The 27,896-nt window shown below is 35.4% G+C and overlaps 1 protein-coding gene and 1 long non-coding RNA gene across 3 annotated transcripts in view; both read left to right on the plus strand.

Annotated features, from left to right (window-relative positions):
- The window catches only part of bcr (BCR activator of RhoGEF and GTPase), a 117,877-nt gene that overhangs the window by 27,412 nt on the left and 62,569 nt on the right, over positions 1 to 27,896 (plus strand). The window lies entirely within an intron of this gene.
- Positions 22,206 to 27,419, plus strand: LOC141379841 (uncharacterized). Its single transcript, XR_012396699.1, has 6 exons — positions 22,206 to 22,262; positions 22,583 to 22,695; positions 23,666 to 23,792; positions 23,970 to 24,055; positions 24,353 to 24,379; positions 24,481 to 27,419. It is a non-coding gene; the product is annotated as an uncharacterized lncRNA (long non-coding RNA).

Raw genomic sequence — 27,896 nt, forward strand, 5'->3', positions numbered from 1 at the left:
GACTTGAGATGCAAAGTAGAGTTGACCGTGCTGATGGGTTTCAAGTCCGACAAAGAATGGTTCCAGTAGCTAGATAAAATGAAAAATAAATAAACAACAGGCTAAAAACATGATGAAATCACATGGCCACAATGGGTTTTTCTCAGTTTTTCTAGCTTTTTCTAGATTGCTTTTGAAAACACTATTGGTTGGGTTTTAGGAAAGGGGTGTAAGTTAGTCAACTGCAAGCTGACCTGGTTGGTTGAAGTGAATATAAAGAGAAATTTTCGTCCTCTAGTGAATTTGCAAAAACAAAAACTGCAAGCAGACGTAGCTCCTGTTACGTATTTCGCTGTTCCCAGAAATGTAGACCTGGGGGTACATATCTGGGTACATAAATGAGCCTGGGTTGGAAATGACTTGCCTTAAAGGGACTTTGATGCAGCATAGTTCAAACACAACAAATGAAGCAAACTTATAAAGTCACAAGATTAGATCATAAAAGGACAGAAGTATCATTATAGTTAAAATGTTGACCACAGCTTCAGGTCATATAGGTCATCTATGTCTCTGGTTGAAGTATTTTTAGCACCTTTTGGACTCCTTTACACATTTTATGTTCTTCATATGTTCTTTTAATCATGCAATTACTTTGACAGAGACAGTGAGCATGATGTTAGCCTGAAACTTAGCATTGTTTTTGGATGTTTTGTAGCATTGCATATAATTTTCTTTTTTTAATCCAGACCCAGAAACTACAAGAACACACTCTAAAATACTGCATACTCTTTGTGTATAGTTCAGTTGTAATCTATACTACTGTTCAAAAGTTTGGAGTCAGTAAGTTTTGCTTTTAGTTACTTAAATACTCAATTTAATAGTCTGTTTTATTTATTTGTTTTTAGTTGTTTTTATATTGAGTTTAGCCTTTTTGGGGTACATTTTTGAAAGGGTCACGTTAAGGTCATGTTTAATTTTCCATTACTCTACCACGAGTCATTACGTCACTGTCAAACATTGTGTTTCATCCAGCCACGACTTCAATGGGCAAAAACAACTAAACAAATAATAGTGTTCATGATAGATCGCCATGCTTATCACATAGTTGTACATTTGTAGATATTGATTAGCTGGAGCCATGTACTGGATATGTGTGCTCCTGACATATTTTTCCCAAGATCCACTTTATAAATGAATCTCCATTGCAGTTTAATAAGGAATCGTAACAGATGTAACTTTAGTCAAAAGCTCAATTAAAATCAAAATAAGAAACGTCCTCCTCACTTGGGTCTAGATACATCAAGACACTTTCCGTGCACTCAGTGAGTTTTAAATAGCTCTACCAGTCTTTTCAAAAGGATAAGATATTTAAGGGCTTATGAAAATAACTCTGGAGGAACTTTACAAGATATTTGAAGTCACGGCTTATGCACTTCTTTTTGTACTTAGTGCAGCATTTTTATTATTGCTATCTCAGATGTCCCAGTACTGTCATTCGCACTTTAAAATTCCACCACCATTATCATTGCAGGTATTGTTTTATTTTCACGATTGGTTTTAAATGTTTTTTTATGTTGCATTATTTAGTTAATGCTCATGGAAACAGTCATAGCTTTTTGTGTAGCTCACTGAATTGATATTGACATTGAGGTTTCTGTATTCATAGCCAGGCACATGAGCTGTCGATAGCCCATTAACTATATTTTTGTTGCATGCAGACTTCCATTCAAGTCTTTGGTTGGAGAAAATGAGCGTCAAATGACTCCATTTAGTACATAGAAAAATTTAAAAATAGGAATATAGTGAGACAATGGCACTTTTCTACCAGACATTATTTACATTCAGGTCATTTTAAGACCTAAATACTTTGTTGACTCTAAATAATCATTTTAAACTCCTAAATTATGAATTATACTTGTGGCCATTTAGTGTATATGTTCACAAAAAAAGTTTTTTTTTTTTTTTCTCAAAAGATATTTATATTCTAAATAGCCCAAATCTTAAAAGAATTGTTTTAAATGGAAGATGTATCAGGGCTGTGCAGTTAAATGAAACCAAATCGCAATCACTAATTGCAAGAGGCTGCGATATGAAATTACATATATATATGTATTATTTAATTTCCCCCTCCCAGAGCAAATGCGAGACTGCTGTCTGTGTGTGAAAGTCTTACTAGACAATTAAGTGAACACACTTTTGTTCTGCCCAATCAGTATTGCGCTACCAAACTGGGCGTAACGGCGACAATAAAAAACTAACAAACCGGAAAGTGCTGACAAGTGATTGCCTCTGCCACTTCAGAAGCATTAATAGACGAATATCAAAGAAAAACAGGTCATCGGTAACATGAGGATATTTTGGTTTCAAAGACACAGACAAAACAAAAACAGGTCATTTGTAAGAGCTGGCATAGAATTGTTGCCACAGAAGGAGGAAATACAATAACCAGCACATAAACAGCACCACAGGCTTTGAGGTGAAATAAGGAGCCTCTTGCTAAAAAGTAAACTGAAAGTATTGCCAGTGACACTCAATCTAGTTGCAAGCAACAGCAAATTACAATTTCAGAGTTGTTTCAGCCATATTAGTTTGTTGAGTGTTCTGTATTTTTATTATAATGATTATTTTTGTTTGGATAATAAGCTACACTATCTCCCTAATTTAAGTTTAACTTGTTTTTTAGAAAGGTAAAGTCATGTTAACTGTTTACTGTTTGGTCAAGAGAAAAAAAATGTGTTTCATTTCTGAATATTTAGAAACAAATGTGAATAAAGTTTAAGTAAGTGATTTTTTTTTTCAGTTCCTTTTTTAACTAGCACTCACTGCAAGCCATTTTAGCAGTAAGAAGCTACGATACAGATTATTGAGCTGAAGCTTGACTATAAAATTAAATCACAATCGAAATCGCAATATCTGTCATAAAAATCGAAATTAGATATTTTGCCCAAATCGCACACTTGCTGCCGTCTCTGGAGCTCTCTCCCGATAGCACTGAGAACTCTGGGAAAGGTGCTATATAAATAAACCTTTACTTACTTACTTTACTTACTTTCGTTAAATTTATGTTGTTTCTTTTTAACACTTTGTAGTATTTTACTATATAAATATATATCTGTACTGCCATTCTTGCTTTGTTATACTAACATTTGGGAAGAAATAAAAAAATATATATAATTATAAAAAAGAAATTAATATTCTTAAAAGGAAACATACAATAAACTGAATTGAAGTGATATTGAGGATAAGTAAAGATTATTATGTCACAAAAGTTTTTTTTTAATATTAAATAAATGCTGCCTTTTTAAACTTCCCATTGAACAAAACCAAAAATATGAACAGGTTTTCACTAAAAATGTAAGCAGCACAAATGATTTTAACATTAATAAGTATGTTTGAGAAATTGCTAAAAAAAATTAACAATTATATTTTAATAGAATGAATTATTAAGAAATTAGTGCTGGGCAAAACTTAATCTTGATTAATCACATTCAAATTAAAAGTTTGTTTTGACGTAACACGTGTACGTGTATATTTATTATGTATATATAAATACACACATGCATGCATATATTTGAAAAGATTTTTATTTATATTCAGATGTAAAATATAGATGTACATGATGCAAATTAAATATAAATTTAAATATCTCTTTAACAAAACTGTTTTGCATGGTTTTGTTTCTATGTATGTGTATCACATATTCATAATAAATAAATATAACACACACATACTGTTGAAGTCAAAATTTTTAGCCCTTCTGTGAATTTGTTTATCTTTTTTTAAATATTTCCTGAATGATGTTTACAGGGCAAGGAAATGTCCACATTAATTCCTATAATATTGTTTATTCTGGATAGAGTGTTATTTGTTTTATTTCAGCTAGAATAAAAGCAGTTTTAATTTTTTTTACTTTTATTTTGGATGTGATTAAAATATAAACACAAATATAAAAACTCATTTTAAAATGTAATTATATTTCATAATATTTTTTTTGTGATTAAATAATACAGTGCTAAGCTAAAAGACTTTAAAATATTTTTAAAATCTTAACGACCTTATGCTTTTGTTTTTATATGAGTGTGTGTGCGTGTTTGTGTCTAAAAAATGTCTAAAACGTCATTGCTATGAGCTATAAAAAGGGAGCAACAAAGATGTAGACAGAGATGACGGGGAGACACTCTCTCTGCAGGGGTCAGACTGCTGGAGCCTTTCCTCTCTCTCTCTCCTGGGGACAGGGAAAGTAATAAGCTTCAGGAATGGCACGGTGCCCTTAGGAATGCAGGAGCAACATGCATCCTGTCAGAACACTCAGGATTTATGATGGTTATTAAAGAATTCAATTATCAACCTATTGGTGGTGGTGAGTGTGTGAGTGTTTATGCTGTGTGTGCGTTTGTAGGTGTGCTTTATTGCAGTGTGTAGTAAAGGATAGTTTGTGTGTTGATGGCGTATGACAGTTCTCTACTCACCTTGATATACTGTCCTATAAGAGGTGACCAATCACAGTAGCCGAACAACTTATATTGTATGTCACACGGCCCTCTCAGGACTCCATTCTGCCCCAAATTGTCATGAAGGGAGATTTCAAAGATATGAATTGATTTACAGCATTCTTCACATTAATCATTTTTTTCAGAAAGCCGGATAACCCTGAGACTTTTTTTAAACAAATTGTGTCAGGTTGGTTTTGTGACTTTGTACATAAGAATGTGTCTTGTTGATGTGTTTCTTTTATGAATTTATTTAATTTATTTTCAAATAATCATGATGATTATGTATTTTTATCTTGATTTACAGAATACCCATTACATGTAGTATTTATATTTAGTCCATACCTGTCAACATTGGGATGTGAAAATAAGGGATATGCCCACCATACCCCCCCCCTCCACACACACACATGGAGCTGTTTCACTGTAAATAAACAATTCATTCATTCATTCATTTTCTTTTTGGCTTAGTCCCTTTATCAGTCCGGGGTTGCCACAGCGGAATGAACCGCCAACTTATCTAGGACATGTTTTTCGCAGTGGATGCCCTTCCAGCTGCAACCCATCTGTGGGAAACATCCATACACACTCATTCACCTGTACCGCTTGTCTTTGGACTGTGAGGGAAACCGGAGCACCTGGAGGAAACCCACACGAATGCAGGGAGAACATGCAAACTCCACATAGAAATGCCAACTGACCCAGCCGAGGCTCGAACCAGCGACCTTCTTGCTGTGAGGCGACAGCACTACGTACTGCGCCACTGTGTCACCCATAAACAATTAAATGGTCTGTAATTTATTTTATTTTTATGATTTATAAAAGAAAACATAAACAGTATACATTATCAGCAAATAAATTAGCAAACAGTTTGGATCCTGTTCAGCTTTAATGCCTTTAAAAGTCCCCCTACATGTTTACCCTTGTCCTGTCGTCTCCAGGTCAGCTGACGCACTTTCATTAGAAGGTGTTGAGACGCAGAGGAGGAGACACTGATGAGGAGAGCAGGTTTAGCTAAGAACATGTTGATAGATCGTGTTGTTTCAAGAGGCGTGAAAGAGCTCGTGAACTGGGCGGAGCGGATGGAAGAGAGAAAGAAAATAGGTCAGCAATGAGATCTTGAGGCTTGAACTAGGAGTCGGTGTCATTTGAATCAATAAAACAGATGGAGACTTGCTGTCCAAAACGGTTTGTTTAGACAAACCCCGTGATCCCTGACACTGAGCTCACCGTCCCCTTCATGGCTTGTGGTTAAGTGGTAGGTCATGGGTTATCGTGTTTTTAATAGCCAGCCTTGTGTCTGGAGTCTGGACGCCCCCACAGACAACCGGAGCCCAGGGGGATGATGATGATGGGAGGCAAATGTAAAGGCGTAGACATGGAAGATTGGATTTGTTTTGAGAGAATAAGGGAAATGGGAGTGCGAACAACCATGCTCGGTTCCCACACTACTCTTTTCTAATGCTCACTTGTCTTAGGGTCAGCGATATAAGGATTGTGGCATTCCCTCCTCAGATGCAAGCATACAATGAATTCTGGCATGGCTGGGTACCCTGTGCTTCGGAAAACGCACCGCAGCCACACCAATCTCTCACATCTGATTGGTCAAGCAAACAGAGCATGCGGTCACATGGACAGCCCGAATCCCTCTGGAGCTTTTGTTCAGCTACAGTAGAGTGTGACTTCCTCAGTGCTTTTTAATGAGTTCCTGCTCTGACTTTTATTTGTTTTGTCAAGTATTTGGCAGCGGATATTTAGAAAAGCCTCTCTGGGAGACATTTTTATATTCGCAAGTTCTGTGCATGCAGTGTTTGTCTGTAATGCACTGGGACAAGAAACAAAGACGGTGAAATGGTTGGATGCAGCTATGCAGTGAATAATTCAGATACACTAAACTCTCAGGAGCAAATGCATTAAGCAGTTGCAAAACTGTGTGTTCACACTCGGAAGGGTTGGCATGATTTAAACAAATGCTGTTGTGGTTGCTCTGTTATAGTGCAATCACTTGCTTGCACACTTAGAAAAGGGAAATGGTTCCAGACAAATTCTGGTGTAGTTTGACTGAAAAATGAACACAAAACTGACCAAAGACAAGCTAAAGTGCTTAAGCATACCTGCTTTTGTCATGATGGAGTAGGAGCTATGTTTGATATAGGCATCAGAAATGAGTGTTAGCTGACATTTCAGTTCTCCTTGTGAATGGACAGATTGTTGTAAAACTCCTTTGGCATACAGTAGGTCGTTTTTTAATGTGTCTCGACTAGGGCAGCTTGATCGATATTGGGAAAATATGCAATATTGTTGAGTACTGTGATAATTATACTCTATATTATCTATATTATTTGCATAGATAAATGTTTTTTTTTAATCGGCTCTTTTTATGTAATGATCTTTAGGGATGTTTACATTGGTCTTATGGTTTGGTTTAATTATCATTATCGTGTCATCGATTCAGTTCATTATCATCATGCAATGTATCTTCAACTTTCAATTTTATTTTACATGTATACAATTTTGTCATTGAATACAAGCAGTCAGATATATGAACTGAATTTTTAACTACTCAAATAAAACACATTTTTAGAATCTATCAAGCATCAAATAAGCAATAAGGACTCAGCATTGTGTTCTGCTGCTAAGTGAGTGGGAAATATGTTTTTTACAGTGTGCCCTTAGCAGTGACATAGGGGATGTTGCAACATAGGCTCATTGTGAAAATGTAGCCCTATATAAATTTCTGGAGATTGTGAATTATGTAGCCAGAAGTACGTATCGCTGCATTTCATTTTTTAAATGAACGCTACGAGGCGGTATGCCCTTTTTGCACTTAACAGCTGACTGATTGCCTCCATATGGACAGCTTTCCGGCTGTGACAAGTTAGCTCACCATGTACGTCGGTGGATTTGAGACAGAGAGAGGAGATGACTACGAGGACGGGGTTTGAGTCCGGTGGAGAACAGTGGGTGAGACAAAAACAGAAGCCAAAAAAAAAAAATAAACACATAAATAACAGGGTGAGAATATGGTAAAATGTGGTAAAAATCAGACAAGGGCTTTTCTTTTTCTGAATTGCTTTTTAAATTTGTCAGTTGGGTTTAGGAAAGTGGGTGAGTGAGTCTATCGGTAGTTTTTAATATACTATTGGTTAGGTTTAGGGAAGAGGGAGGGTAGGTCAGTCAATCGGTCAGTCAGTCATTCAGTCAGTCATTAGACAGTGGCCTCTGGTGGATTTACGATAGAAGAGCATGCATAAATGTCACTAGCGAGAGAAATTTGAGATCTCAAAAAGTGTACACAGCAGACTTTGGTGGATTCGCAAAAATGAAAACTGCTAAAAAAGTAGCTCCTGGGATGTGTTTGATGGTTTCCAGAGAGGTACATTTTTGTTGGGTTTTACTGTACTTTTTTGGAGTCAATTAACGATTGTCCTAGCAAATTGCTTTAATGGTGAGCATATACAGTTCATGCATAGATAAGTATATGTGTGTACATGAGCAGAAAATTCACAGATTGGAATATCAAGCTATTTTGAACTTTGACAATGGCATGCTAAACTAGTCAATGCTGCGCTTTGCTGCTTTAGTGCTTTGGTCAACGCATCAACAAAATGGCCATTAAAATGAAAAGGTTTCTTAATGTGAAAGCCGCTTCACATTGCGCAGTGACTACAGATGAGGGGAGAATGAAACCAGCGCTTTGAACACTAGTGCGCACAGAAAAGCCTTTTTTTTTTTGCTCATATTTTTTTTCTTTTGGCTGCAAACTGAAAATGTAATTTTTGGTAGATAATTTAGTGTATCCATAATACTTATATTTAATTCAGGATAGTAATATCAAGGTGCAAGCATTTAGACTTAAACATCTATTCTTATTCTAATTAGCTGTTGTCATTTTCTTGCCATTTAACTTTCTCTTCTGCGTAACTTGATTTACCTTCAGACATAATAGCACCTACTGGGGAGGTGGGTATAAAGATAGTAATGCCCCATCTAATCGGTCCAAAGCTGCCGTGTGCATAGTGTTGACATGTACAGTGGTGCACAATATCGTCATTGAAAGCACTGTAAATTTCAATCAAATGCATTTTTCAAAAGACACTTGGTGAAAGGAGCACTAAAGGTGTATCGATTTGTTTTGGAATATTACGATGCTGATTGATAATGCAGTAGCGTGAGCTCAGGCTCTGCTGTCTCATTAGGGTCTGCTGAGCGGCCCATTAGTTGTCTCTGTTGTGTCTTAAATAGATGAATGCATACGGTCTGGCTTTGGCTCATGTATCAGGGTGGGTTTTTGGTGTCTGATGGAGAGGCTGTTCATTAATCATTGATGGGTGTAGGTTAGGGTTGTCTGTCCTTCTTGCACACAGACACACACGCATATGAGCTCGCAAATTGCACATAAGCGAACGGCCACCGCTCAAGGGCTGTCTTTTTCAGACAAACTCAGAAACTCATGAAAAAGTAATGCTACAGCTGAAATGCCCAAACCAACAAGCACAATCAATACTTTGCAGGTTATAGGCCCTTGAGCAGTTTTATTTCTCAGATCTAGCACTTTGTTTTATGATATACATTTTTTAAAAACATTTTGTACATGAGAATACACAAATACACTTCATTGACCACGGGCACATAGACATCACCTATTTAACTACCTGTTAACTATGTTTATATACTTACCGGCTACTTTATTAGATACACCTGTGAACTGCTTGTTAATGCAAATTTCTAATCAGCCAATCAGATGGCAGCAGCTCAATGCATTTAGGCATGTAAAAATGCTCAAGACGATCTGCTGCAGTTCAAACCGAGCATCAGATTTAGGAAGAAAGGTGATTTAAGTGACTTTAAACGTGGCATGGTTGTTGGTGCCAGACAAATTTCAGAAACTGCTAATCTACTGGGATTTTCAGGCACAACCATCTCTTGGGTTTACAGAGAATGGTCTGAAAAAGAGAAAATATCCAGTGGGCGTCAGTTCTGTGGGCGCAAATGCCTTGTTGATGCCAGATGTCAGAGAAGAATGGCCCGACTGGTTAGAGCTGATAGAAAGGCAACAGTAACTCAAATAACCACTCGTTACAACTGAGGCATGCAGAAGAGAATCTCTGAACGCACAACACGTTAAACCTTGAAGCAGATGGGCTACAGCAGCAGAACACCACACCAGATGCCACTCCTGTCAGCTAAGAACAGGAAACTGAGGCTACAATTCGCACAAGCTCACCAAAATTGGACAATATAAAATTGGAAAAACGTTGCCTGGTCTGATGAGTCTCGATTTCTGCTGCGACATTTGAATGGTAGGGTCAAAATTTAGTGTCAATAACATGAAAGCATGGATTTATCTTGCCTTGTATCAATAGTTCAGGCATCTTGGATGCGCAGCCGACAAATGTCCAGCAACTTCGTGACGCTATCATGTCAATATGGAGCAAAATTTCTGAGGAATTTTCCAGTATCTTGTTTAATCTGCGCCATGAAGGATGAAGGTGATGCAATGCAATCAAATAACGTGGACATTTTGTAAAGCTGCTTTGAAACAATAGTTATTTTGAAAAGCGCTTTACAAATAGACTTGAATTGAATTGAATTGAACCTTTTATGCTACTCAAATACAAAAATCTTAAATTTCAGCTTAAACATTTATACAAGCATCTAAAGTTTACAGTTGTGAATCATTTAATACTTTAAAAAATAATTGTATATTGCTCATTTTATTTAAGAAACTGCCAGATTACAGTGAATTATGGCTATATACAGTACAGTGCATAGAATGACTATTCCTGAGTAAATGTACTGTTACCGATCAATTCAGTCCCTCATATCTAACATGAAAAACATCTTGGCATTACATCACCACCCACTGATCTGTGACAGTTTGCCGCCTCTGCCCTGAGGTTGTTCTGGGAGCCCTTGATGAAATCACAGCTTCAGTAACACACATCAGGATTCGCTTCTCCACACATTATCCTCCACAAAATGGTCAGTTACCCCACAACAGAATAAAATAGATTTCGTTACACATGGGTGCTCAATATAATATTTGTAGTCAGATTTTTAATACTTCTCTACATAAAATAGAAGATCTTAGAGGATCACATGTTGATGCTGGTGAACTGCATCTACTAAAGGTGAACCCATTACATCATTTACTGCATGGAAGGAGCCGACATAGTGTTGCCATGACACCACACCGACCTTGTCATCTGATTGGTTGGTTAAGCGCCTGGATGCTCTTTCTCTAGTCCTGTTTTCATTGTTGTGTTGTTCTTTTGTTGTTTAAAGGAGATATGTACAGGTATTTCGAGACATAGTATGCAACCACAGATTATTAAAAACACATTAACAATATGTTGAGCAATTGAAGAGTAATTAAACAGGTGTTCTGGGTCACCTGTGGTGACCAAAATAATATCTTTGTAAATTGTGCTTTTTGTCAACAATTCAATTTCATTTACGTTTTTGAGAAGCTGCTCAACCTAGACTATAACAGTTTGCTCTCTTTTCAACACACATAACAAAAACACTCATGATTCTAGATAATATTCCCATTTAAACGTAGGTCATATTTTACTGTTATTACTGCATATTATTAGGAGCGGTAAATGTATGAATTCAGTGACATTAGTGAAATATCTTTGGCGTCTCCTTGTATTATATGCTTGTGTGCTGAATTACTACTCTGGCAGCTCCTGTTGAGAGGTTTGCTGCGTGGGCAACTGACCTGTGTTGCTTCCTCTTGGCTAGATAGTACTGTTCACAGTGGGGTTGGCTTTCCATATTGTGTAGGACACAAGGACAAATGTGTTTATTTCATCTGAAAAATCTGTACTGTGGGAATTAATTTTAGTAATGGTTATTCTAATTATTAAAATTGCAAAATGCAAATACATTTATATTAACAATGAATCAGGAACATTTGCAGTAAAAAAAACTGCAGCTGTGGTTGTGAGAATTTTACAGTTAAAAAATACAGTAGAAACGTTTTTTATTTACAGTTAAGTACCGTATTTCATTAATTTATACCAGGGGTGCCCAAACTTTTCTCTTCGAAGGACCAAAAACCAAATTGATTGAGGGTGGTGGGCTGGAAGTGAATATACCAAACTGTATTACATTAAAAATTCCAAATTTATTAATATTGAACAAAAACTTTAGAGAAAAAAATACTTGTATTGTATTACTAATTATACATCTGTGTACATTTTATGTTGATCTTCTTAATAAAAAACATGAACAATCCGATTTATAACAAAAGTTCAATGTTGAAAACACATAAAAGCTGCACAATGTCTTCTGTAATCTTTCCATGACATTTGATTGAAACATTTCATTTCAGTTTGCTTTTTTTGTAGCTCAACAATTAAACAAACATTCCCCATCAATCTCCATCTTCTCTCAGATGGAATGGTGGGCCAAATCAAAGGTTACCATTGGCCAACTTTGGCCTGCGGGCCCTAGTTTGGGCATCTCTGATTTATACAGTGGTAATACGCCAATGTTTTTGAAGTACATCTACACATTGTACCTTTGTTATACAAAAAAAGCAGGGAGGGATGATTAGACAATCATATGACGAGTTAATGCTCATCACAAACAAGTTTTCCACAAGCTGAGAAACATTAAAACCCTGTATTTAAAGTTGATAAATCAATGTAGAGAATTTTAAGGCCTTTAAAAAGCATTAGAATGTCTTATATGCTATTTTGCAAGCTATTGGATTTTCAATCATTTTCGATTATGCTATGAATGGTTGTTTGCTACAGTTTGCTTGAATAAAATCTGTGAATTTCAGGATGCTGTGTAGTTTATGAAATCAATGAAATCCTACAAGTTAACATGAAGCTCTAATGTATGCCATATATTTGACATATACAATTCAACAACAAAAAAATGATAAAACAGAAAGGTGTGGATTTTCAGTTATTTATCATATATAAATATATATTAAGAAAACTTACTGTTTAGGTACCTGATTTTTGCAGCAGTATTTTAAAAAGTTTGTTACATTAATATCCTGGATATTTTGACAGTTAATTACATTTTAGGAGTCATTTATGCAGTTTTATGCCTGTCAAAATGAAAACAGAACAAAAACCATGATTTAAAAGATTTATTAATTTACGTAGAAAATTTTACTTTACAAATGTATTTTTTTGGTATTTAAACATGTTTTCAGCAAGACACTTGAGTTTTCCAGTTGTATTTGCCATAACAGTATTTGTTTCTAAAATACAATTTAAAAACGCTTGTGAAGTGGCTCAGCTTTGGAAATAACGTTCGCATGTTCATTTGATTTGATTAAGTGTACTGTCATGCTTTTGATTTATTCAGCCGATATTTAGCCAATTACATTATACAGCTAATTCCATTTTTGTGACTGGATTCCTGGATGACTGGACAGATTAAGCTTAAGTCTTCCCAGACCAGTCTAATCCACAGCTTCAGTCTTTTTGTGTTAGACGGATACTGAACAATTCGGTGCATCAATCCCTTTCATAGACCTATCATGAGAAAGAAAACTGCATGGCTGCCTGGAATAATATTAATGCTTGTGTGAAGTATTGACAGCATGATAGCCGTTCTTGTGACACATCCGTCCTCAATGACTGCTTGAAAACCATCTGTCTGTGGAAACATCATGAATGAGTTGTGTACGGTGCGGTTTTACTATAGTAGATACCATTGTATGTTTGCTTATCCTCCCCCCTTGGGTTGTTTTACTGTTAAAATGGAATCGTTGAGCAATTTTAAGGATCATTTTCGAGACTTCTTGTAGTATTTCAGTCATGTATGATATATATCTAAAAGTGGTCGGGCTTTGATTGTGGTCTAGCTCAAATGTTTGTGTGTGCAAGTGCCAGCCGTGGCCTGAGGGTTGTTTTGAAGTCTCGTGGGATTCGACCACATTCAATTTGTGCTATTGAATGGCAGCTTCTGTGAATCCACCCCAAATCTATTGATTTTTCTCAGTGTCTCATGTCACAATGATGACCGAATGCAGTGTTCTTTCTTTTTTTTTAAAGATGACGCATACTGAATTTTGCCCATCCTTCTTAGTACATCTCTATTCTTATTCTTAGTCTTATTCTTATTCTTTTTCTTATTCTTTTTCTTATTCTTATTCTTTTACTTTTTCTTATTCTTTTTCTTATTCTTATTCTTATTCTTATTCTTATTTTCGGTGATCTAGATTTTAATATCGGTCTGGCTAGATTATATCTCTCTTGCTGCCATTATTAGCCATGTGTCTTTGACATCCATCACTTTGACCTTGGTGTGTATTGTGATGTTGTTGCGTAGGTACACACTTCCAGTGCCCTTGATATGTTGTTTTGTATGTGTGGCTGCCATGTGCACATCTGGTAGGTGTAGTATGATGGTGTTGCAGCACTGCAGAGGTTTTCTAGCACCTCCTCTCCATTACCCCTTTCTCTTTTTTTGCCCCTCCCCCCAACATGCTTTCCAATCTCAGTCCTAGAGCCCCCCTGCATGTACACGGAGGTCTTTTCCACATCGTTTTAGGACACGTGGTCCACAGGGAAATCTCCTTTGTTTAAAAGAGGCCTGGCTCTGCTGACGGAGGCGTACTCCTCGTTTTGATGGAAAGACATTAAATCTCTAAGAAAGCTTTCAATAGCAGGTGGATGAGGGGAAGCATGTGGCATGTACAGTGTTTGGCAGAATAGATTGTTTTTTAATTTGTGGTTATGAGATAAAGTCTAGAGATTAGTTGTAAAAATGAAATATCTTGAGATTAATTTTGTAAGAATGTAATTTTTATAAGGATGCTATTAAGATTTTTAAAGACTGCTTAATTTAAAGGTATAGTTCACTCAAAAATGCAAATTTACAATGAATTTACTCACTTCTGAGTTACTTTATTCTGTTCAAGACATGAATATGAAAAGAAAACTGAAAACCATTGACTGACATAGGAAAAAAGCAAATATCATGGAAGTCAATGGTTGCAGGTTTTCAACATTTTTCAAAAATTCTTCTTTTGTGTTTAACAGAAGAAGTACATTTTCTTAAAGGGTGAACTATTGCTTTAAATTGCAGAAAACAATGTAAAATAATATTGTACTATAAAATAATAGTTTAAAACATATTTTAAAATGTCATTTTTTTGTTTCAAGTCCCAGCTGGGTCATTCGACATTTCTGTGTGGAGTTTTTTTCATGTTTGCATGGGTTTCCTCCGCGTGCACCTGTTTCCCCCACAGTCCAAAGACATGCAGTATAGCTGAAGTGAATAAGCTAAATTGGCTGTAGTGTATGTGTGAATGTGAGAGTGAATGGGTGCTTCCCAGCACTGGGTTGCGGCTGGAAGGGGATCTGCTGTGTAAAACATATGCTTGATAAGTTGGCAGTTCATTCCGCTGTGGCGACCCCTGATAAATAAAGGGAATAAACCAAAGGAAATTGAATGAATAAATGAAAGACAAAGGCAAAAATATTGGTAAAGGGAATTTTTCAACATATAAAAATTATTTTCTATTATAATAATGCATTCTTTGATACTTAAGAATTGTTTCTTTTTTTATTTTTATTTTTTTACTATTTTTTAGGGGTTTTCACCTTTGTTGATAGAACAGTGGAGATTTTACAGACAGGAAAGTGTGGGGAGCAGAGATAGGGAAGGATTGGCAAAGGACCTCAGGCCAGGAATTGAACTCGGGTCGCCATGAGCACCTTGGTGCTGTGTCGACGCACTAATCACTAGGCTATTGGCACCGCTTCAGAATTGTTTATAATAATGTTTTATAATAATACATACTAGTGCTAATTTTTGATATGTTAATTGTAGAAAGTATGATTTATTTATGGTTTAATTCCTGCCTTTCTGTACAATAAATAAATACAATACAATAAATTAAGGATGTTGCCTATTATCCCTTAAACAAGTCTCTTACAACCATTTAGTGTGGACATGTCATGATCAGAAGCAGCTTTACAGAAAATAATAGATAAAACATGAACAATTTGGTAAGAAAAATGACTAACAATAGAATTTGGAAACATTGCAAATAAAGTGAAAATTGTAATAATAAACAATATTTATTTTCAGTGTAAAGGCTGATTTATACTTCTGTGTCAAACACCGGCGTATGCTACGGCGCTGACGCATAGCCCATCGCCGTGGCCATCGCCGTCACTGACGTGCACCTCTCAAAAATTGTAACTACACGTCGCAACAACGCGTAGCGCAAACTCTGTGATTGGTCGGCTTGCTAGTGTCGACGAGTCTGGGCGGGACCGAGAGCCGCGCGAACGGCGCGAGCGATTGTTTACAAGTGTGGAGTCCCGTGAAGGAGCTCCGGATGGAAAGTTTTGTTCTGTGTTTACCTCATGGTTAAAGTTGTTGCACGTCCGCCGGTTCCTGCCTTTAAATGAGCAAGTTTGAGTCACTTGTACATCCAGGAAGTGTTCAGGAAAAGCAAAACAGAAGCGAAGAAACTCGACACAGAGGAACATTTACACCTCACTGCCCACTAGCGTTTCGGAAGTGTTAATGCAGACCAACGGAGACAGCGCGCAGAAGTATAAATGCACAGCCACGCGCGTTGCCTGCGCCGTGAGTTGCGCCGGTCACTTGACGCAGAAGTATAAATCAGGCTTAACCTGGTGTTCGCCTTGACAATTCTCTAGATGTTTGCAGCCTGATGCTTCAGAGTCTAGCTCAGATCTGCTGGAGTCTCACAGTGGAGGCCGTCTCCGAGCTGTCATTAAGGCATCTACTTCAAGGATTTTTACTCTTTTCTATTTCTGGTGTGGAAGAGACTGCTCATTTAAACACACATACAAACATACATAAATGTTTATAACAAATATATAGCAGAAAAAAATCACTTTAGTAAAATTTCCTTTCCTAACCAATATGATATTCTTTCTTCCATGAAACACAGAAGTATAATGGGCTTTTTTGTTATTTATGAAGTTTGACAGCTCTTGTCACCAATCAATTACGTTTTATGAATAGGAGTAGTGAAGATTAAAGTATTACAGATTTGGATTTAAATGAGGGTCAGAATTTTCATTTTTTAGCTCTCTCCCTTAAGGACTGTGTGACTTGTGTTGGAGCGGGAGTGTAAAAAGCCAAGAAGAGAGATGGAGAAAGGTTAATTGAGGTTAGATCTTTGTTTTATTGCCGGGTTTTTATGAAATATGCAATTTTAGGGCGGCCGTTTTCGTCTAGGAGTCTGAATCTCTCAATTATAGCTGAGAGTGAAACACAGAGTGCCACATTAATCCGTCCATTCCCGTTACTCGCAGGCCGGCCCAGAGTTTTCATTTTAAACATATTCTTTTTAACCCAAATTGAATAGATTACGTTCTCTCGCAGGAGCAGAGGAAGGAAAGATCTTGTCTCCAGAGCAGCTGGAGGATGTAATGATGTGTGTTACAGTGGGACGTATCTACAGATCTCTCTGTGCTCTGTTGTTTTGACAAAGTGGAGAACTATATTGATGTGACATGAGTTATGAAGGATGAATGAACCAGGTGGTGTTCAGTAAAAAAAAAAATAAGCAAGATTTTTCAGAGAGTTGTAAGATACAGACAAGGTTTATAAGTAGTTGTGTGGATTTTACTGTCACCTACTGTATATCTGGAAGTATATTTTGTTGCTTGAACCCATAGTTAAAGTAATTTTTGGGGTTGGTAAGATTTGTAAAATGTTTCTTGTGCCCTGTATTTATTTCCGATCTGTAATATAGTGAGTTATTAATACAGTTAGCTTTTAGATTTAGATTTACAGAATCATGTGTCTTGTCAGATTTTACTATAAAAACTGTAAACAAGAAAAAGGCCACGGAAAAACTAAACAAATTAAATTAATTTATTGTTAAAACGATGCCAAAATTTTCCCAGAGATGGGTTGTGGCTGGAAGGGCATCCACTGCGTAAAAACGTGCTGGATAATGAATGAATGAATGATGCCAAAATATGGCAATATAAAGCCGCATATGTATTTACACTGTAAAAAGTGATTTGTTACTTTCCTTTTTTATGCAATAATACAAACTATGGGAGACAAATCAAATAAAAAAGAAGCATATTTGCACATGTGTTTATGTGTGTGTAAATGTAACTTGGTGTATGGGTGGAAGTAAACAAGAAACCTATAGAGGTGAACAATTCCAGCGTTATGGACGTGACATTTGCAATAAAACCCCGAAATATAAATTCACAGAAAAAGTATGTAAACATTGTATTGAAACATTTTCCAAAACAACTTACCATAGATTGATAAAGGGACTATGCTAAAAAGAAAATGAATGAATGAACTTACCACAGAGTTATGGGATTATAAAAATATCAAGTTTTTATATTTTAAAAGAGGAAAATAATTATGTGTTATGGATGTAAACACAAAAATATGTAAGTTTACAGTATAAAACACACCTTTTAGAACTTCTGTGAATTAAACTGCACAACCTAAAATGTGAAATAACACTAATCAAAAGGATAAGAGTTGGCTCACTGTAAAACAAAAATCATTGATTTTATTTAACATTATTGCATTTATGAAGAAAAAGCTTCATTATTGATGTGACAGATGTAAAATTGCCAGTTGTAACTTTGGTAAATTGTTTGAAAACATAGACAGAGACATTTTTGAGTATTTTAAGCAAAAAAAAAAAAAAAAAAAAAAACGGAAACTGTTTCACTATTTTTTAAATGGAATCTGTGATGGTAATAATAATAATAATAATAATATCAATAATAACAAGAAAGCAAGAATAATAACGAGAATAAATAATCATTTAAAAAAATCAGGAGTAGGACGCTTATTTCAAAGGTGAGTAAACCAGTTGCCTTAAAAAAGATTTTTGGTGCAAACTACTTATTTAGTAAGTAGTTTGGTGCTTTTCAGCTAAATCAACATAATTTGTGAGTTAAGGACAACTTAATTTATTATGTTAAGATATGTTATGTTAAGAACTGAATCGACTTGTGTTGGGACAACATGAAGGAATTGTGTGAAACCCAGAATTTTTTACAGTGTAAAAACAACAAATTGCTTTTGATTTAATTAATTTAATTGTTATAATTATACGCATATTTAATTAAATTAATTTTAAAGCAACCAGTTTATTCACTTTTTAAGTAAAGTCAACTAATCACTTTAAAAACAATGGCATTACTCACATTTTTAAAAGTAAAGTCAAGAAATTGTTTTTATAGTGTATCTTGCGAAATGAAAATCTGCAGAGCGGGTCAGAAGTAGGGCTGCACGATATTGGAAAAATCTGATATTGCGATACTTTATTTTACTGCAATAAATATTGTGATATAAATGCAGTTTCTCAAGATAGTTTGTATAGCTCTTTGATGTTTTTTTCCGGGGAGTCTAACAGTATTTAGATATAGAAATTGAATAATCTCAACACAGAAACAAATTTTTTCTTACTTTGTTTTGTCTTGTTTCAAATATCAACACATTCTTAGAGCAAGTCAAAATATTGTTTAGTTTTTACAATCAGAAAAAAAGAGAAAATTAGGTGTTTTTATATAAAACTCTTTTATCAAAAATCACTGGTAAAATGATATGCCAGTGGGGTAAGTAAAATAATTTTGTTTTTGATTTGAAATGTTGAAATTTGGACTAGAAACAAGACAACAAATCTAAGTAAGTACTTAAAAAGTAAAACTTTTTTTTTTTTTCATAAATCATATAAATTCCATATAAATTCATTGTTGAAATTCAATTCTGTAGCTTCTGGTCAACTATAATTTAGTCTCAACATTACATCTCTATGCAATGTGCACATTGCAATATCGATGCTGAAACGATATATTGTGCAGTCCTAGTCAGAAGCCTACATAGTTAGATAGAAGTATGGTTATATTTTCAGTTTAAAGAAAGGAAACTCCCTAAATGCCAGATCCCACCATATTTGTATGCATGTGTCTGTCTCTTAGTTTGCATTCATTATTTAGACCATTTCACTTAAGGTAGCAAATCTTTCAGCGTCAATGCTGCAGTGGCAGGGGTGTGATATTGTGCATCTGTTTAACAGCAGATTAAGCAAGATTGGGCCCTTTGTCAGAGGCTCCTGTTTGCTAATGATAAGAAACAAAACTCTGCAGCCACTGTTCTGCATGTCACTATCACATTTGCTCCTGTTTGACTTAGAACGTATGGTTATTTGGGCTTTGTCAAGCTTAGAAAGAAATCAAACGTGTAGACGAGTACAGTATGATGTAGACTTTTTTGTTTGCTCAGAGAGGCTGTATCAGTGATAATGGCTGGTTTTATGTGGCATGGATATGTTATCGAAAATCCGTTATGGGATATCAGCTGGAGACTGGGCCTATTGTTATTTCAAACAAGCTAGCCTAATTGTAGGTAAGATAAACGGCTTGTGGTCGACATGATGGATTTATGACCCTGCTACTGTTCTACTACAAAAAATTTTAAGAGATATAGTACAATGATATACACAGAGCTACGGCTGCACCATATTGGAAAAAACTGACGATTAGTTTTTTTATACAGTTGAAGTCAGAATTATTCGCCCTCCTTTGATTTTTTTTTTCTATCTTTTTAAAAATATTTTCCAAATGATGTGTAACAGAGCAAGGATTTTTCCCCAGTATTTCTGATATATTTTTCTTCTGGAGAAAGTTTTTTGTTTTATTTGAGCTAGAATAAAATTATTTTTTAATTTTTTTTAAAACCATTTTAAAGTCAAAATTATTAGCCCCCTTAAGCACATTTTTTTTGATTGTCTACAGAACAAACTATCGTTATACAATGACTTGCCTAATACCCTAACTAACCTAACTAACCTAATTAACCAAGGTCACCAAGCCTTTAAATAGCACTTCAAGCTAAATAGTAGTAACTTGAAAAATATCTAGTACTGTCATCATGACAAAGATAAAATAAATAAGTTTTTAGAAATGAGGTATTAAAACAGTTATGCATAGAAATGTGTTGAAAAAATCTTCTTTCTGTTAAACGTAAATTGGGAAAAAAAATATGGGGGGCTAATAATTATGATATGAATATCATTTCACAAAATGAATAGAATTGAAAATTAAAAAGAAATCCTAATTTTATATTGATTTGAATGAATTTTAGGGGACTCCATCTGCATAAAATGTACCAATTTATACAAAATAAAATCAAATTAAAGCACTGATTAGAACAACAGGGCAAAGATAAAAATGAAATGAGCACTTTCTGGTTTTTGGTGGAGTCTAACAATATTGAGGTAAGGAAATTCAATAATCAAATGTAAAAAAACTCTGCATATTCTTAGAGAATATTCAAACCCAATTAATCTTTGTTAAAGCAGGTACATTTTATAATGTTGTTGCCCAAATGGATTAAATTAACTTAAAATCTTACAGTCAGAGGCCATAAGAAAACACATTCAAATAAAAATCTTTTTTATAATATTAATTTAGAGTTCATCTTTGCAACTACTTCACAAATCATGTTCTCAACTGTGGTTCCTGGTTGATCTTAATCCCTATTAATTATATATTTATTATTACTATTGCAGTTTGTTACATTGCGATATTGATGCTGAAATTACACAGAGCGCTGAGGCGAAAAGGAGTGTGTGGTTTACCAGTGCTAATGTTCAGGACTGACTCAGCTTTTTCAGCCTCCTCCTTGGTGACCTGCATCGAGAGCCATATGCCGTTTGAAACCTGATATACATGAGCACACAACAGGCCACCTTTAACCTTTCTCCCTACCGGTGACCCTAAACACACCCCTCTACAATCCTTTTTAGAAGCTATTTTTGACTGAAACACACTTGTTTGGTGACACAAGTGGTGGATGAAAGAAACTGTGAAGCCTTAGAATAGTTTTACACCATAATAGTCACTGAGCCATGATTTATTATGTTTTAATTAGCACATTTTATCCATGATTAAAACAGCTTTCTATATATTTCCTCAGATGAGAAAAGAAGATCTCATGAAAAGTTGATGAGAACTGCGAAACGCCAAATTATTTAGATAAATGAATCCTGTTCCAGGTTCAGGAGTACTGATGGTGCATTAGGGGGAAGCGGTTGTGTTTAAGAGCATCCTAAAGATTTAGAGCTTTAGCGTGATCTCAGCCTGCATCGACAACCTGGAGTGCAAAACCTCCTGGGAAATTCACGTCCCTGCTAGTTGCTAGTTGGCGTATTGTGGTTTCAGATTTTATTGGTTGAGCTAACACAAACTGATCATTCTGCTTTTAGTAAATTAAAAACATAATTTTGAAAATAAAGATTTTTTTAAGTACAGTGGTCCCTCGTTATTTGCGGGAGTATAGCAAAATCCGTGAAGTAGTCAGCTTTATTTTTACAATTCTTATAGATGTTTTAAGACTGTAAAACCTCTCACTACACACTTTATACACTTTTCTCAGACAGGCATTAATATTTTCACACTTTTCCCTCTTGTTTAAACGCTCTCAAAGATAAAACATTCGTAGAAAAATATATCAAGACAGGTATACGATATTGTACAATTTGTGAACTTAACTTTGGATTAATTTTATTGGATTATTTTTATCTTTCAGTTACACAGCAAATTCATCTGAGTTAAATTCTCGGTGTTGAAGCATTTCAGAGTAAAGTGTTGACGTTAAAGAGTTAGATTTTGATAAATGAATATAATAAGAGTTAGAATTGATTTTATTCAGTGCGAAATCAAGGAGTTATCTTTTCAACTCTTGGTGGTGTTATTTCCAACATCCGGGAATTCATGCAGCCCCAGTCACTAAAGAAGTTTCCAGACGCCATTTTCCATCTGAGGTTTAGAACAGCAACTGGTGAGTCAAACTACCTAAATGTTGGTATTTTACTGACTTTCTTTGAGGAAATACAGTTGTAAACATATTGTTAAGTTAATAACTTTAGAATGGAGTGACAATTTTAATCTTCTGCAGTTCATTCATGGTCGTTTGTGTATCTAGCTTAACTGCATTACTATTCACTTCTTTTCAAGAATGTTTTTATATATGCTCACGCATACAAAGTGCATAAAAACATCAAATGTACATGTTCAACGCATTTCTGTCACGCTTAATGCCATTTTGTGCGTTGTTTCCCATCTATAAAATAAAATCGACACTTCTCCTTTAATTTGAAGCAAACTAACGTTAGCGAGGGAATCCCCGGAGCAGCCTAGCCTACTCTGCCCGGATGCTAATGGCAACAGAGGACGGTTTCCATAAGCTCTGAAGAGTTTCTAAAACATATCTGGTGAGTAAATTAACATATGCTTACTTGTAAAAGGCTTCCTGACTAAAACATATGATTGTTTGTTATTCGTGTACGTTAATTTGGTTATTTTAAACACCGCGGCCCTTTTAAACTGGTTCATTCGTGTCCGTCCATATACCGTTAACGTTAGTTCATAGACTCGCGTGATAACGTACGCTTGAATTATATTAAGCGTTGACAACCATTAAAGTCGGAATGTTAACATTAATGTCTTTAAATGACTGCGTTTGCACTTTCTCAGGCATTTAAGGTTACAGAAGTCTCCCGGAAGTTGCGGGACTAACGTTAACGTTATCCCGCAAATGCACAGAGACTCCCAGATGCCCAAGTAGATGCCCGCAAATGAATGATAATCTCCCGGAAATCGCGCGTCTCCCGCCCGGTCATTAAACACTTTGCACACCCCTCTCCACCGCATCCCTCCCAGCTCTTCAGGTACGTCGCGCGCAAGTCACCCCCACCGCTCTTCAGGTACGTCGCGCGCAACTCATCCCATTGCTCTTCAGGTTCTCATCTCTCCCGCTACCTCCCGCAAATCAACTCTGTATCCCCCGAAAATTACTTTTCCCAACTCGGGATGTCTGACGTTAGTAAGTTAGGCTATTTATGTAGCCAGGAACATCTTAGTCAAGCTTTTTCTCCCGCATGATATTGTGCTTAAAACTATAGGCTAAACTTAGCATGTACTGTACACAACATTTCCTTTTTATTAAAGACAATTTAGTGCGTTGTAAACAGCCACCTGTCTGTAAAATTGATCAACTGATTCATATTTGAGCAGCCTAATGATGGTACAGGTTTGATTTGTAGATTTATTATCAATAATCAACATCTGAGTCAAAAGATATCTGAAAAAAATGTGAGGCATACTTTGTGATGTTCATCTCTCCTTTTTATCTGAAGGTTATGCATATGTGTTAGATACTAGTTTTTTGTTGTTTTTTAACAGCCACAGTTCTCTATACAATAACACAAGACCCTGTGACGGTGGCTGATTAGAGACGGATGGTGTATTTCCAGAGTTGGTGAAATGACCAAGCACACCTTCTTGGTCATATGTGGTGATAATAATGAAGGTATGTTTGATAAAGTTCTGTATTTGTTTCACAATAAGCTGAGAGGGTATTAGAGCATTAAAGAATAATGAATGACATGAAGGTGATAAGTTTTGTATTGTGGGTGAACTGTTACTTAAATAATGTTTTGCTCTTTGCTTTGAACCTTTTCTTCTTCTGCTTATCCTAATATTTTAGATTATATTTGGACCTGAAACATCTGCTTGACTCCAGTAAAGGTGGCGTCAATACTGGACCTGAAAGGGCCTAACAAGTTGAATCTGGTAAAGAAACATGCACGCACGCGCGCACGCACGCACACGCTTACAGAAAACTGTAAGTTTATGAATATTTTTTACACTGTGGCCAATATTTTGGGGAAGTCAGCATCACTAAATGATATAAAAGATTTTAAGCTCCTCTAAATTTTGCTCCAAGTGTTGTGTTAAATTCAGGATTCTGGACAGACAGCTGCCTGTTTTTCCAGTTCTAGTCATAGTGGTTAACCTAATTGTTTTTGGAGATTCCAACAGTGATGTATGTGTTTTTTCTACTTTTCCATATCCTGTCACCTCAACCAGCTGGATCATCATGAAGATTTTCAAAAGGTGAGTTTAGATTTCTTGAATGTTTTATTTACTTTAAATGTTCTTTTAAATATATCATAGAATTTGATTGCAATTTGTTTTCAAACATTTTTCTTTTCAAGCTGGAGTCTTGAAAAGTTCTTAGATGAGCATCACCCTATGTCCGTGCATCAGGAACCACCAGACAAGCGATCAGCAGCTGCTACATCGTCATGGATAAAAAGGTCATCCTGTGGCTGGGAAGCACTTCATTCACAGGACATGCTTGATGAGATTTCCTTGCTCCAGTTTGTTTTCACACAAGTTTACAGCATTTATACCTTCATTTAAACTGCTGTGTTTGATATGGAGGACCAAGGAAACACTCGAAGTGAAAGATTTGCACGCCAAGTTGTTTAAAATGTAATTTCACAAGAAAACTATGAGTTCAGAAGAAAACTATGAGTGACGCTATATTGAACTTTCAAATTGCTCTGATAACACATCAAGTTTGGACCAAAGGACTGAAACAGCCTTTTTGAGCACTGGTCATACATATTTTGTTGATACTGTCTGTACTAATAAAACATTTAAAGCATATTTGACATTGTTGCATTTTAAAAACTGAATGAATTGTAGAAGTGGTGAATGTTTTCAAATAAAATGTTTTTTCTTTTGTAATTTACAGTCTATTTTGCCTTTTTACCATATTTACACTCAAGAGAGTTGAATAAAATAACAATATATTACACCAGGCGGTGTTAAATATAGTTACATTTTTTAACTCTGCCCAGAGTTAAAATTGACCCTTTCTTCGGTGTCAATGTGCCAACCCTTTTGAAAGTGTTGATTTAACTCTGTTTTGAGTGGACCCCATGAGACACTTTCAAAGTGTTGAAATTAACACCCATAGAGTTGTTTTGGGTCCCCATATTTTGCTGTGTACTTTGCTTAAATACTGTTTGACTCAGGAAATGACAACTTTTATTTTGATTGTATCTTTGGAACAAATTTATGATGTTTAAAAGGGATTCTGGAACATTTAGGTGAGACAAATGTAATGTGTGCGACAGATCAAGGATGAGGCAGGAATCAATTCTGAATTTAGGCTATTTACTCAATGGTTTAAACAAAAGATGTAACAATAACAATGAAAAAAATATATAAACATTTACAATATTCTCTTTAAATGAAAACAATAAGTGTTTCAAATCAAAGAAATTAACAAAACAAAACAATCCTTAAATCTAATGTCTAAACTAAGCGACAGAAATAAATAATGAAAATGAAACTGATATCTTCAGTGCACACGACACGCCATCTGTAATTTGATTTGATTTGTAATTAAACTACAAAACTCAAAATTACACAGGTGGCAAAACACTCAAACTAATCTAGAAAAAACAAGCTAAACTAAAACAAGCCTAACAAGAATATCATAAGGCCCAGTTTAGAATCACACAACAGCTATTAAAGCATTTACTTAAAGCCAATGAAGTTAACAAGTAAACTTGAAATATCACAGTAAATCTGAGATAATAAATCACCAAATAGCCTAAGCATGCAAAAACACAAAAGGTCAGAGCACAAGGTTACGCCGTTGATTTATAAATTGTAAAGTGTGAAAATACTCAACGCATGCAATTACAGAAATGCACTGCAAATAGCACAGACACCAACAAAAATGTGTCAGGGGACTCTAAAAAAATACGGATTATTAGATTTTATGGAGATGCAAATAGTAAACATAAATTCATCAATCTCTGACTATACAAGTGCATAAAAATAGTCAGATGCAAATACAGAAATACTACAGACAACAAATAAATGTGTTAGGGACACCAACAATTTTACAGTTAGTTTATTAGATTTTATGGAGATAGAATCATCCCAATTGATCTATAAGTTCTAAATAGAGACACTAATTCATCTGGTGAAATTCTATTCATATTGTAAAATAAAAATATTGCTATATATCGATAATGCCAGTGTGTAAGACCACTAGATTGAAGCTTTCGTTTGTTCCTTCCTTTATAAAACTGTTGAACTCTACCAAGAACAATGCACCTGTAGTACATTAGCACCTGACTGTGTTCTGTGCTTTATATATTTCATATTTATGTATGGTCTTATTCTTAATTGTTTTGTTTGTTTTATTTATTTTATTGTCTGCTTAGAGCAACGTTGTAGCACCTTTTTGCTCAAGACAAATTTCCTCTCGGGGACAAATAAAGTTTATCCTATCCTATGTTAGATTTTTCCAATATTGTGCAGTCCTAATTACAAACCAGTTCTTTTGAAATAAATTCTTGGGAAACTGTGTGATCAGTGTAACCTGATTCACAGACAAATGACTCTCTATCACCTGGTTCTTTATATTGAATCAAAAACATACAGCACAACCATTGTAATCATCCCTTTCAGGAAAAATAACTCTTGAATGACTTGGATCTTTTAAATTTGTAATTTACAGGGTTGATCAGGGTAATCCAATTCACAAACAAATGACCTTCATTCTTATTGAGTTAAAAACCTACAGTGCAACTAGGGTTGTAACAATATACCGGTATGACGGTTTACCACGATTTGAACGTGCACGATTATCATACCATGAACAATTGCATATCAACGGTTTTAACCCTTAAAGACCGAGACAGCCGCCCGCGGCTAAAAATAAGTATTGCTCTTAAATGTTTAATAACTTTTGATCCGCTGATCCGATTCATACAATTCAAAGATTGGCATAAAGAAGAGAATCTCAGCTTTCCAGTGCTGTATCACGTAACATTCGCGGACCTTCAGAGGCTCCGGAATCAGTGCGGTTACGTCATCAACATTTGACAACGCTGATTTGACAAAGAAACGCTCGTCACTGTGTCTCCGGACAAATCAGACATGATACATTGATGCATTGTCCCTCCTCCATGCCCAGATTGGTTCAAACTCCCTATATCACAACCAATAAGCATAGGTTTCGCTTTTGTTTGTGGACCAACACTGAGCTTTTTGAACAACACGGAATGAGAGATAGGCATACATTTATGCGCGGCTAAATAAAACGCAAAAAAAAAAAAAAAAAGTTTTGCATGAAATAATTCTCATACTAAGTACTTTTGCATGCACAGCAGCACAGAAACATGACAAAACAGTGGCACAGCAAAGACGAACTGCTGCTCTTGCTGTTTTCAAAAGACGCAAATGAAGGTGCAGCTGTTTGTCTGCATTGCAGACAACCATATCCAAATCCATATCGATAGACAACCATATCCATGCTGGCACATAAAACCTAAGGATGTTCCATATTGAATCTAGTTTCGTTATGTAACTATTTATAGTATAGTAAATATTTATATCTATTTTTTACTGAGGATTTGCACCATGTTTATTTGGACTTTATTTGGACTTTGACACATTATTTATTATTTTCTTATTTTTATTTGTTCATTGTAAGTGGTGTTGTTTATAGTAACTAAAAATATATTATTTGGAAAAAGTCAAATTTGCTTCACTGTTCTATTATTTTGTAACATTTGTAACATACCGTATACCGCGAAACCGT

This window comes from Danio rerio, chromosome 21, assembly GCF_049306965.1.
Source record: "Danio rerio strain Tuebingen ecotype United States chromosome 21, GRCz12tu, whole genome shotgun sequence".
NCBI classification, from domain to species: Eukaryota; Metazoa; Chordata; class Actinopteri; order Cypriniformes; family Danionidae; genus Danio; species Danio rerio.